Here is a 14,100-nt window from a genome sequence, read left to right on the forward strand (position 1 = left end):
GTGATTACATTCGTCTATTGTTGATATCTACTTGTTTCTTGACAATATAACATTTTGGTGGAAATACCCAATCTAATTTATCACCCGTATCTTTTATGCATTTCTCGGACCTGAAACCATTTATGAAAATATTATATTCATATTGAAATCTTGGAATAAGATCACAAATAATAGATTGTTTTCAGTTGTGTATATTTATCTAATAATAGGTCATATCCAACTACAGAAAATATAACACTAACAACATCACATGCAATCCCTAGCCACGGATATCATTTTACTAGCTTAAGTTGGCCGCCATTATACTTTTCATGTCCTCTTTCGCGCTTCAAACACGTGTATAAGGCAGCCGCTCGGCAACATTGTAACTCTGTACAAATCGCTGCTGTTCGAGTCTGTGAAGCTCCTGACTTTACTTAAGGTATGTTGACACTCGCAAAGTGTGGCTTTTTAAATTAAAACTGAGACACTTCCTTGATTTATGATGGAGTTTAAAGCCATGTTTTCATGTATTTATTTAGGTTTTCAATTGAATTTTTCAATTGAATTGACCCGATCGATACCAGAACGCGCTAAAAAGACTACAAGGCACCAAAAAAGACATACGTCCTCTCGCCGAGTTACTAAGGTGATAATTCCTCACATATATTCTTTAAAAAACACAGCTTGACGATTAGACTTGTCAGAGCTCTGAGCCTTTTATTCTTCTTCATTTAGAACTCCAGTGAATAATTTTCTTCTGATAGTCGTAAGCATCAGTCTAAACAGTAAAGAAAGCGTGCCTTCGAGAAAGACCGATTCCAGAACGCGCTAAAAAGAAAACAAGGCATCATAAAAGATATAAGCTGACTCGTCGAGTCATTAAGGTGATATTCCCTTACACATATGTGTTCATAAAAAAGATACCTTGACGATTAGATTTGTCAGAACTCTGAGCCCTTGATTTTTCTTTCTTTCTTTCTTCTTTTTTTAGAACTCCAGTGAATAACATTCTTTTGAGAGTTGCAAGCATCAGTCTAAACAATAAAGATAGCGTGCATTCGTGAAAGAATAAAGGTGATTGACAGCGTTATATTGTATATTGTTAATTACATACCCAAATAGCCTTTTGAGCCTTCAAATCATTGCCTAAGATAACTTTTGTCGGCTTTTTGGACTAAAATAATATAGCGAGGAAGCGCTCTTACATATAGAGTTTTGTATCATAGAATCAAAGGGCTCTAGGCATACCTCACAATAGATAAATATTGTTTCTTGAACTTAAAACACATAACCTTCTGTTCTTTAGTTCTTTATTTATACTAAATTGTCTGTATAAAATAATGATCTCTGTCATAGATAATTTCCGTGGCGCGATATCGCAACTAAGGATAAGATAGTGAGACCGATGTTTGTTTATCGGTCACACAGCCATCTACTCTCGAACAATGCATTTATATAATGATGCCCTTATGGAGAGATGCGAGGTTCCAACACTTAGCTTCAATCAATTGTAGGCAGAGAGAGTATTCTCTCTCTCTTTTCTCTTTTTACTGGTTTTTAATATGATGCTAGTGTAAAATCTTTATATACATCCTGATTCGAGACTCTGTTGAACTCTAAGGAAATTAATTTAAACATAGCAATAATATATTACAAACTTTCCTTAATGGTTTCAGATTCGATTTTAATCGCTGAAGCAAACCTGTATAATACACTTGAATACGGTTGCTATCACCTGATATCAGGTACCTTTCTCTTTTTCTCTTTATAAAGGTACTGATGAGTATCCTTTTTTCAAGCCTTCTATGTCAAAACCACTTAGTGTATAATAGAAAGATATGTTGGATCATTAAATGACAAAAAGGTGTTTTATTATGTAATTTTGTTTTTGTAATTAATTTTGGTTTGCACAGTCTATCCGGTTGTTTTTATCAGATAACATTAATCAGAACTGAGCAGTAATTATGTTTTGTTTTTACTGTTATAGGGGTCAACTTCTGTATAATTGTATTGTCCTGAAGATGGTCTCAGTATTGAAAAGATAGAGACCGAAACGTCGACCCAAGCTTTTTCTTCTATTAATTTTTGTATCCAATTTTAACAAAGAAGAAAAGTGTTACAAAATGTTACAGTGAAGGTGTTTTTGATTATATATTGTTTCCCTTCTTGTTACATTGTTTATATACACTTCTAGTACCCTCTCAAATATATAAAGTGAATATATTTTTTATACACACCGGTTTCTGTGCTCTTTTGTTTAATCAAAATAATAACCACTGTAAATTTGTGAAGTGATTTGCTATTGCTCAGCTGGGGCCAAAATAACTTAGACCTGTGATTTATTTCTTACAAAAATTTGTGAAATATTTTGACCCAAACAAAACCCCTTGAAGGCAACCTTTACCTTATCATTCCCGATAGAAGCGCAACAAGGAGAAATATCTTGTGGTTTTTTATGTGTGCTGCATTCTGCATTTGAAAATATTTCTTGCCCCTTACCATTTATGTTGTCCTTCCCCTCCATAGAGGCCTAAGTCGTGCCGAAACTTGCGCTTTTACTTGATGGTTTTTTCCTAAATGAAACTTATGTGTAAGATGTCTTCATGTTTGCTCGCCTGCATACCATGGAACTGTAACATTGTGATGTTTTTGCCATATTGTACAGGTAAACAAGGTTGTTCTCACTTCATCATGACTGTTTCTCATTGTGGTGTTTCTTGAAAATAAGCTTGTTTTTCTCTAATCCTACAAAAGGGCATGTAAGCACACTGAAAAAGGGATTATGACTTCCTTCAGCTCATTCTGGCATTTCATTGAGTCGTCTGGTCACCCCACAAGTGCAGCCCATGTAGTCACTGTGTGTGGTCCATCCATAGAACTGCACACTTCTGCACCTTTATTTGTTTTGGAATCTCAGGAACATCTCGTCAAGAAAATCAGATGTTGTGCATTCGTCACCATAATGCGTCAGAGAAGAAGCTAGTGCACACATTCTGAGTGCTGGCTAAATGATACAAGCCACAGAACTGAAAACAATAATTAGAGAAATTATTGTACATGTCTGCACTGTCAGCATACTTCTGAAACCAACAAGCTGCAAGGAGTGAGATGTGTAAGACCACAGGTCTGCAAGGGGTCCTTTAACCCAGTGCTTGAAATGGAAAAATAGAAGTGCAGGTACTCTGTATCAGACCTGTTTGTTTCTGAGAAGTGCCGGTACTCTCCAATGAAAAGTATTACGTCTCTCTTGAGAAGTGCAGGTACTCTCCCTCTCAAAATAAAAAAGTGCTAGTGCTCAGTACTGGACAATACCAGCCCATTTAAAGCACTGGTTTCACCCTGCATTTCAAATAGGGCATCTCATTCTTCCTGTCACAGCATCAACACCTGACAAAGGACACTGCTAAAGGTTGGCTTTGTCTGCATTCATCCTGCTACACAAATGCCGATATTAACCCCTCCTATGCTGATGACGAGCTCAGCTCGTCATCAGCCACGGTGCTCGTGTGCTGATGACAAGCTGAGCTCGTCGTGGCCATTAGAACGCTCGCACGCTGGGATAATTCCCCTGCTGTGCTTGGGGTTCTGAGGAAACGGGTGTTACCATGACGAGCTGAGCTCGTCATGAGCACATGAGCACTGTAGCTCATGAGCACCAGGGCGCTGTGCGCGCCCCCCCCCCCCAGCCACCCTGCAGCACAGCAGGAAAATTACCCCATTAGCCAAGGGGTTAAAACTTAGCAGGAAAAAAAGAAAATATAACCATATCTGAATATGGTAGGTTTTGTCAATGTACATTGACAAAACATTGCATGGAACAAACACTATAATGCATCAAGATTCAACTGAGTTTACTGTAACTGGTTCATTTCATTTATATGTAGCCATATTTATAGCATGCTTCTTTTTGGGCAGGTAGAAATTAAACTCCCTCCCCTATGCTGGGAGAGCAGCAACAGGTAACTGAGTGGGGGAAGGAAAACAACTAGAAAGCAAACAGAGTTCCACATGCGTGCTGCAGGATGAAACAGATATCTCCCTTGCACACTGAGGGCCTAATTTAGATTTCGGTGGGGAGATAACTCCTTCACACCGGTGACGGATATCCAGTGCTTAATTTGAGCCGGTGGTTTTGGGTGTTCGGCACCGGCACTTAATTGTCAACACCAGTGCTTGTGACAGTCTGCCACAAGGGGGAGCTGTCTCGATTATTAATTCAATATACATTGTAAATTACTACTACCTGCCGCCCAAGCCATTCTTATGGCTTTGGGGGCCTGAAATAGTCTGAATTGTACACTTGTAGGAGTGTGATGGTTAGTAGTTCTATTGCTACTATCATTGACAGCATGTCAGGGGCAATGTGTGGTGCAAGCTGCAGTGGCCTCCTGACTAGAGCGCTGGCACTTGTTTGTTTCCAAATTAAGACACTGCGGATATCCCATCCGCCTAAATATAAATCCCATAGGATATTATGGGATTTATATTTGGGATTTATATTTCGGCAGACAGGCTATCCATCACCGTTGTGATGAACTAACCCGCCTGCTGAAATCTAAAGCAGGCCCCGGGTTACAACAATCACTATTTCATGCTAAAAAGAGGTTTATAAAACTCTATATCCTAGCACGGCTAAAATGTTTTTATATAGACAAAAATGCCTGCCTTTCATAGCTTACAGAGCAAATCCATCTCTTGAAAGGCAGTAATTGTAAACCGGGAAGGAAATATTATCAAGCTATTTCTTGTATGGCACTTTACTTCAGTGCTTTTAATGAGAGCGTTTCTTGCTAAATTATTACGACCACATCAAAATTGATGGTTACTAGTAGTCAAATCGGTGACTTAATGGCAACATACGTCATCCTAGCAGAGGAATCACTTAAAGAGATGTTTTATAGAGCACGCCCGCACACCGAGGGGTCTCTGGGCGCTAGTGACAGATAGATGTTTCTTTTTTTCCAGTTGCATGGGACTCATGTTATTGATCTCAAATGGATGAAAAACAGAGTGGGCCCTTTCGAACTTTTGACAACGGTATCCAAGAGAGAGCACTGCATCAAATGGGTGATTAGATCACAATAAACTTTTCATTTTGACTATTTAGGTATTAACAGTAAGCAATCAGGATACAATTACAGATTAACCCGTTCCGTGCTCGCATCGGCTAATGGCCGACGCGAGCACTACCTCGCAGGTACTGCGAACGACCGTTGGCTGACGCAGCCCCGCCCACTCTGTAGAACGCCCGCACCGCGGCGGGTACACAGGTTCATTTTGGATACAGTTAATCAGCACTTCACTAGGGGACGCTTATTTTGCAGCATAACATCATAAATTGCATTATGCTGCCGGATAGATGTAGTGTTATTACTTTGTTTCAAAAAGAAAAATGATCTGGCAATTTATATAGTATTCACCCAAAACAATGTTGTCTCATGGCACTTTGGAATACGATGGATTATTACAAACTCAGTGACATTAGATGTTTCAACCTCAGAAGGATGAGAGATTGAGAAGGCCCAGCTGGGATGGAAACTAGTGGGCCCCCATCTATACTGCCCCTTTGTTTAACGTAGGTCAGTTTTACCAAAAGTCACAAACTATTTGTTTGATAGCCTCTCCAGATCATTCATAAATATGTAAACCTTCCCTTCAATGTATATGGAAAGTCACCTGATTACACTAGTGACTAACATAAACAAATAGTGCATGATGGTGCTGTATAGGCCACAGGGCCAGACTGGCAGTAGCAGGCACTGGGTGTTTTACCGATAACCCAAAAGGGAGGAGGCTGGTTTTTAGCCCCAGTGGTCCGATTTTGTTACTGGGAGTCGGTTTTACAGCAGTGCTGCAATATCGGCCCCTTGTATCAAAGGCGGCCGCAGTGTTTATGCTTGACACTAGCAAGTGGGGCCAGAGCTTCTCAGCAGCAACGCCCATAACTCCCTTCCATGTCCGGTGACGGGCAAGCAAACAGCCAGGGCTGGTTTCGGTTCTTAGTCCGCCGGCCATGATAGGCCCCAAATGGACTACATGGAACAACCTCTTTCAGCACATCAGCGCCTCACTTTTCGAGTTCGCAAGAACCACACACCTACACACCAGCCCACGGGCCTATATTCCCTCTTGGGTAATTAGTGCGCTATACAAATCAACATAACCTAACATAACAAAAGCTTGTTAGGCAAGCAGTGCTATTAGTCTGCGAGGAAGGTGAATGTCCTTATCAAGCTGAACAGCCATATCCTAAAGCATTCAATCCTTGTACAGTAAAAAGAAGTGCATCTCAAAACAAGAACCTAATCAAAAATCTACTGGGAAGATATGGTGGTTTCTCCTGCAAAAAGTTCAAACTAAATCGTGGACCAACACAACATTCTGAGAATTCCTCCAAATACTTTTAGTCAATTGGAACTGCCAATTACTACCACAGGCCTGGAGTGAATGATACAACAAGCTGAGAAAAAAGAATGGTTGCTTCTAATAATATGGTGGCAAATGTCAGATGTGCAGCGATTCCTAAAACCTTTACTATTTGCATTTTTGGAGTCCTGGGGCAGTCGGAGGTTGCTGAGCAGTAGCTGGTAGGGCTGTACTTGTCTACCACTGGTTTCTCATCACCACAATACCATTGCACTCCAACTGAAATAACCAAAAACTCACTTTGGGCACTTGTCCCTCTCCATAAGTTGATCGGGAGCCCCGGAGTTGCCTGGACGGTCCCAGCTATCCCATCAGATTTCAGGAAATGTAGCTCATGTCCCGGTTTTTAGAGAAGGTTGACTGAAAATGGTTGGAGGTGCTTTTTTTTTTTTACAATGCAGTGGTAGTTAGCAACTGTTCCAAGAACGCAATTTAATTAACAGGCAAGGTACTGGGCTTATGGCATCAAGACCGATGACACAACAGACACACGCCTAAAACAAGCAAGACCCATCGCCAATGCCTGTTAGCTGTATCAGATTAATGAGTCAAAACAAGTTTGTTGTACATAGTTAACACCGAGATGTTTTCAATTCTGAAACTATGAAACAGTGAATTAAACATAAATAATTTCAGTGGAAGGGGGGTGATCTTCGTCGTGTCTTATTCACTCCCACTCTCCCCTTCACTCTCTTTCACTAAGCAGTCACTCACTCACTCTGTTAGACACTTACATACTTTTTGTCTTCACACCTTTCTCAAAACTCCTATCTCGATATCTCACGCGCCATCTCTTCCACTTCATCACTGTCTTTTTATTTTGTTCTTCAGCATGTACTTCCTTGCATCATCTTACCTTCACCATGCTGTCCCTCACACACAAGCACACCATCTCTCTCACTTCTCATCTGTAAACACATTTTCTTTTCCTTTGGCGTTGTCAATATGTTAACAGATTTGTATACCTCCTTCACACTTTCCCATTCAATCTCTGGTGCTTGCTCTTATTCTCTCTCAGTGCCTCTCTCACACACAGTTTCCGTCTCCCTGCATCTCTTTTTCTCTCTCTCCCTCCCTAGCTCTCCCTCGGTTGTTCTCACCTCTCTCCCCACCCTTTCTTTCTCTCCTTCTCTCGTTGCCTCCCTCCCCTTTTCCTTCCCCCTCCTTGCTCCCCTTTCTCTCTCGCTCTCTCACTCAGTTTAAGAACTTCTCTCTCTTAGTCTTTTTATTTTTGTCCCTCTCCCTCCTCCTTCTTGCTCTTTCTCCCTCTCTCTTTTTCTCTTGAGTCTCTCTCTCCCTCTCCATCTCTCCCTGTCTTCCTTCCTCCTCCCTCTCTATCACTCTTGAGCTCGCCCTTCCCACTCCCTGCATTTCTCTTTCTGACTCAGCTGAACTGACTGTGAACTAAGGCTTGACAGAGGTCACAGAGTGGCATCTGGTAACTACAGCAAGCTTAGCCCTAAATTCCACCCCCAGGCAATGTAACTGCTGAACAGTGTGTCTTGGTGTGTTGTGAAAACCAGTATGATTAAAGGCAGTGATGCAACACACCCTGGCACGTTCTAAATAACCACCGACATTTCCAATAGTTTTATTAATATAAGAAAACGCTAATTTGTGTTGGAATGTGGTTCCAGGGTGGATTGGGGGAGGAGGGTGCTACTGGGAGACATTTAAGACCTGGGAGCGAGAGGACAAAATTAGCTCTTGTGTGTTTGTGCGTGTGTGTGTGTGGCGGGGGAGGGGGAGGGGGTGGTGGCCTGGGTATAATAACCTGCAATATTTAGCTCTACAGAAGTTGTTGTTAGCAGGCGCAGCCGGTACAGGTAAGAGCGGTGGGGTGGGGCAGGAAGTCGATAGATGATGGAATAAGGAAAATAAAATAAAAAAAATAATTAAACCACTTACCTTGCACTCACAGCATCACAGACTCGGCGATGCGGTGAGTGCAAGGTAAGTGGTTTTCTTTTTTTTTTTTACCTATTCCGTTGTCTGTGGACTTCCCCCCTCCCCGCCCCACCGCTCTTAACTGTACCAGCAGCACCAGGTTGTTACCTAGTTTAAAGGTACTTAATTTACTGACTTCTAAAGGATGAAAGACTGAGTCTACCACATCAGGAATTCTGGTTAACCACACACTTTAGCAGTGAGCAGCAATCTCACTGAGCCATCCTGCCAGCCAGGGCCGGACTAGGAACCAAAACCGGCCCTGGCAAAGTGCCAACCCCCCCCCTCCCGTCCCCACTCGGGGGGTTGGAGGTGCCGCCGAGCGCTTTGCTAGGGCCGGTTTTCGGCCTATTTTGTAGCAGGGCCGATTTTACAGCTATGCTGCCACAACGGGCCTGTAACAAAATCGGCCCCCAGGGGCTCAAAACCGGCCCCCACCCTTGCGGCGCACCGGGGGATTGCCCGGTGCCCGCTATGGCCAGTCCGGGCCTGCTGCCAGGTAAGTACGATGGGCTATATTTACAAGAAGTAATGCAGTGCGGCGCCGCAAGCCATTTGCTGCGCTGCACTGCGTTACTTAAGAAGCAAAGAGATAAGTCATATTTACAACAATATGACATATTCCTGAGCTGCGCTGGCACACAATTGGCTGCCATGCACCAATGCAGGAGTGTTTCCCTCTATCTATGTTGAGTTGTTTTCCTCTTTCTATGTGTGCACACATAGAAAGAGAAAAAAACTATGAGAAATAAAAATATTTCTTCTTGTTAGGCCTCGTAACGCCTGCCCTGGGGAGGCATAGGATACTGATGCATTCCCAGGTTTACGAAACATTGTAAATCTGGGCATGTGGCAGAATCCATGGGTGTTGTGTAGGAACACCCATGGAACGCCCCTCTATACAAAGTGTTGCATGAAAAGGGGCTGTATGTACAAGGACACAAAAAGCCACGCAGGGTGGCTTTACGTGTCCTTATAAATATGGAGCACAAAAAGTGACGCACCAGTGGCACAAAGGGCTTGTAAATATGCCCCTATGCACTTCTCTGGAAAGTAATATGTACTCTTGGGATGAAGGAGAGAGAGAAATTGGAGTTGAATCATCAGAATCTGTGGCGGACTACAGAGCTACTCTGACCTCAAAGGCTCACACAGCAGAGCCGCAGCTTAGTTTACACATAAAATAGAAGTTCAGGCCTCAAACACTAGAGCTCTGCAGTGATCTCCTGAAACTAAACACATTTTTATTACCAAATACTCAATATAACAAGGGGACCGGAAATCTGTACATCATTGAAGCGGATGACATTTAAAAAGCATGGATTTGAAAGGTCTCTGCAAGCATTAACTTCAAATGAATATTTCTGAGTGGCACTTTCTCACTGTTTTTCAAGCGCAGGCCAATTGAAAATCAGCCATGCACATATGTGCTTAAATATGCAAGTGTTCATTCCATAGCAAATTACGCTTTACGTTTTGCAGTACTGCCACTATGGCACATGCTGGACTATTTCAGATCCCAAAATGCATTGCACTGAAAGTAAAGGAAACAGATTTGGATGAAAGCATCTTGGAGGTGGCAATGTGGTCATTCAGGAAATAAAAAAAACTGGAAAAACAAGCAGAGCCAAAAAGTTTGGCTTGAATCAGTGTCATAACGCAAAATTATGGGTCCCTCTGCAGAATGCAATAAGGGACTCCGGTGTCTCCCAGATCACACAGACATTCATTGGTCTTGGGCTCAATGGGGGCCCCCTGAACAGTTTGGCATCCCCTTACGCTGCAGGGGCCTACTTGGGAGAGCGGAGTGAATTTCTTGAGCGTTTAACTATTTCTTATACCATTCCATTGCACGCATTCTGCAAGCCATGCAATGGCATGGCTTAGCGGATGAGGTGGCCCTCTGCAAAAGACGAAACCCTGAGGGCCCCTGGACCACAGGAACGGCGGAGGCCTCCGTTACAACCCTAGTTTGAATTTGCTAACACAGACATACCACATTTGTTTATCTGTGTTTCCATTTGATAGCACATTAAAGTTAGACCTATTACATTTGCCAATGTTTGTTAATGAATAAATGACCCAATAGCGAGGGAACCTTCTTTACAGTACTGCTCTTGTTTCTAAGATATATAAAAAAAAAGGCTATAGACTCTGTTGTTTTGCAGTCACTTTTGTCTCACTTGGTGGTGCTCTTCAGGGATCCCAAAAGAAAGGGGCAATAGGAGAGCACACAATGTCTTCATTTAGCACAATCTCACTGATAAATATGCACATATGTTTCTGCAACATAAAGCACAACTGCACGACTTTATTATCTCTTACATTACTCTTCCTTGCCATGAAGCAAAACAAATAAATAAATAAATATCTGGTCCTAATAGCAGTGCAGAGGGGCCAGATGAAGTTTTAAAAAAACATTCTGATCTTGCAAGACTTTGGCATGGTCAACTTAGAGTGAGGACGCTATGATATGCAAAAAAAACCTTATTAAGGTAGTCTCCACAGTGACAGGCTCGTGTTTGAGTCATCACAAAAGCATTTACAAATGCCCACAGTGGTGAAAAAAAGAACTAAAGATAATTCTTTTCTTTATAGACTCATGATTGCAATACAGACTTGATTATGATAAAAGGTGTGATGATTGAACGTACTCCAGTCTACACCACTCCACTATACGTTATTCGACTGTATGCCACTCCACCGTACGCCACCCAGTCTACGTCACTCCACTATACACTATTCCACTGTATGACACTCCAGTTTACGCCACTCCACTCTGCGTTATTCCACTGTATGCATCTCCACTCTGCGCCACTCCATTATACACCATTCCACTGTACACTATTCCACTGAACACCAGGCTGCAGTATGTCACTCCACTGTACGGTATTCCACTTTACGCCACTATACCCCATTCTACTCTATGCTATTCCACTGTACACCAGTCCATTGTACACCACTGCACTCTACGCTATTCCAGTGTACACATTTGACTCTATGCCTCTAATTACCACTTCACTCTACTGCATTACACTCACTTTATGCCACTGCGCCGTACCCCACTCTATAGTTATAACATACATTTATCATTTACTATTTCTATACAAAGCTAACTTAAACTACACAAATATTAGAAATTCTAAAGCTAGCCATAATTTAAATTTGTAATTTACGCACCACCTATAAATTACTATAAGTCACGCACCTCTGTACACAGCATGGTAAACTCACTTGTCACACTACATTAACTATAACTCGCCACTCCACTATACAGAGTGTTTTCATAAATGATTTTATTAGACATGTGATGAGTCTTCTTAATGAATGCTATTATTTAGCATGGTATAAGTGATGTAATATGCAAGCGTATAAGCAGGGCCACTGGAATTATGCGATTATATAGCGATTTTTGTGTAATTTTAGATTTGCCACATAATCCAACACCTGGTGCATAATCTGCAGATTTTAACAAAAACATTGTTTCTAGCTCAAACAGTACAAAAGTTCCCAAAAATACAGCGACACATGTTGCCGCAAAGTTGAAGGCACTTTGCAAAGGTTGACTGTTCAACTTTCTGTTGCTTTATTGCTTATTTGGGTGTTAACCCTGTACTAATGAGATGCTATCAACGACCAGACAGTGTTGGCAAGTGTAAAATTGAAACAAAAATGAATTATTACTTTTACAAAATGTGCTGCAATACGCCGCCTAATTTGCCTTTTTACCACGTAATTTACTTACTCCTGTCGCATGTTTGTCCCTTCCCTGCTGCATAATTCCAGTGGGCCTGCATACAAGCAATACATGGCAAAAGCGCGAATTATAGTTAATGTAGTGTGGCAAGCGAGTTGGCAACTCTCTGTACGGAGGTGAATGATTGAGTGACGGCATTCTGACCTTTCACAAGGAGCGCAACCAATCACAGAGTAGTTTCCTTCATCGACATACATGACAATGTGTGCCTTTTCCAGACATAACAATATTTTTGCTTTTGGAGCAGCTGTTCCAACAAAGAATTTCCACAAATCATGGCAAAACAAATACGCATTGAGAACGTCAAAAGGATGGTAGCCAATACCAGGCCTGTTGGCTTTGCCAATGTTTTTATTTCTTCTTCTATCTGCACTTGCGTTTTTATATGCAAACTGCTAAAGTTCGACCATTATGTTCAGCAGTTTGCCCTAGTTTTATGAAAATAAGCATGCACGTCGATCCCCTAAAGAAAGCAATGTCTACAAAGGTGCTCATAATCACAATGGTGCTAACTTCTGCACATGCCTAGTTCAATTAAACAAGCAAATAGCTTTTAATAGAACTGTGTGGGTGTTTCTTTGCAGGTGGTGTACTTAGAACAGTTTCAGTTTGAATTCAACCCATTTGGTGCAAAGAAAAGGTAATAGTGCCATTGAATGTTGGTAACATGGAGACATATTTTAAACACACAATGATGACTAGAAAAACAGGATAACCTGTGGAAAGGATTATCACCCCTCTGCCCCACCACTTTTTAATGAAAGCAGCTGCCTCTGTGGGATGGGGTTGTTTTTAATTCCTGATTAAATGGCAGACCCGCGTCAACTGTAAAGACTGACAAGAAACAAATATAGTCAGACTCGGAGTACTGATAAGAGCTATTTTATGTATTATGATTGTTTATGAGATGGAGATGTGGATTTTATTCTGTTGAATATGTTGATGATTTTAGACCTCAGGTGAGGTCATAAACTATTTTAAAAATAAACTTGATTAACATTACTGATAAGTTATCTGGACAATATCATTACAATATCAACATACTTTGGCTAGGGAATACCAAGGTAACGATGTTTTACTACACAATTGATATGATCAGCTAGCTGTTATGGTCATAGTCATTAAATAAATTAACTTCAGAATTAGCAGATTTGATGTCAAATTAGCTTTTACTGCAGTAATTACAAATAATTTAAATATGTTGGAAATTGTTGCACAGTCACTGTATAAAGAAAGCACAAAAAATCATCCCATGTTCCTCTTATAAAAATCCTTTCTCTTATATTAAAATTGGCACACTTCAGGCTGACAAGATTATATAGCAGAAATAATTCATATGGGCACCTCGCAATGAAAATATTTCTAGGTGCACGAAAGATAGGACCACTGCTACCCAATTAAATGTATTGCATTCTAATGTGTCTACAAACACACAAAAATAAACCGATTTGCAAGGTCACCGTGTTAAGCGTGACAGAGTGTGAAGTGGGCCCTCTGTCACGCTCTGCTACGCTTCACGCGTGGCTGCCCTTACATGCTTCCGAGCATGTAAGGACACTTATGAGAGCTGTGATCCAGTACCAGGTGAGTGACAGACGTGTGTTCCATCCACGGAAGGATGAAAGAGCGGTGATAAGGTTCAGGGCCCTTATTGTACTATTTTTTTTTTATGTATTTACATTATTTGTTTTTTGAGAGAACCAAGAAAATGCTAACTAGGCATTGTCGGTACTCGTGCACGTAATGTCCTTTCCAAACTACGAATCGACAGGTTGGGTCAAAGTCTCTACTTTTAATCGATTGAATAACAACTGCGTTATAAACTCAAGAGGATGAAAGGCTATGTCAACCCTGCCTGCTGTTGACATCCTTGACCTTCATATCAAAGTCCTGCAGCCACGACCTTAAGCAGCTAAGACAGGTTGGTCAGAATTCCTACATATGCCCTTCATATAACACTGAGGATGAGTTTGGTGAGTCTATTTGGA

The 14,100-nt window shown here is 41.4% G+C and overlaps 1 protein-coding gene across 7 annotated transcripts in view; it reads right to left on the minus strand.

Annotated features, from left to right (window-relative positions):
* The window catches only part of PRKAG2 (protein kinase AMP-activated non-catalytic subunit gamma 2), a 1,661,435-nt gene that overhangs the window by 819,480 nt on the left and 827,855 nt on the right, over nucleotides 1-14,100 (minus strand). The window lies entirely within an intron of this gene.

The sequence above is a fragment of the Lissotriton helveticus genome, chromosome 10 (assembly GCF_964261635.1).
Source record: "Lissotriton helveticus chromosome 10, aLisHel1.1, whole genome shotgun sequence".
Taxonomy (NCBI): Eukaryota; Metazoa; Chordata; class Amphibia; order Caudata; family Salamandridae; genus Lissotriton; species Lissotriton helveticus.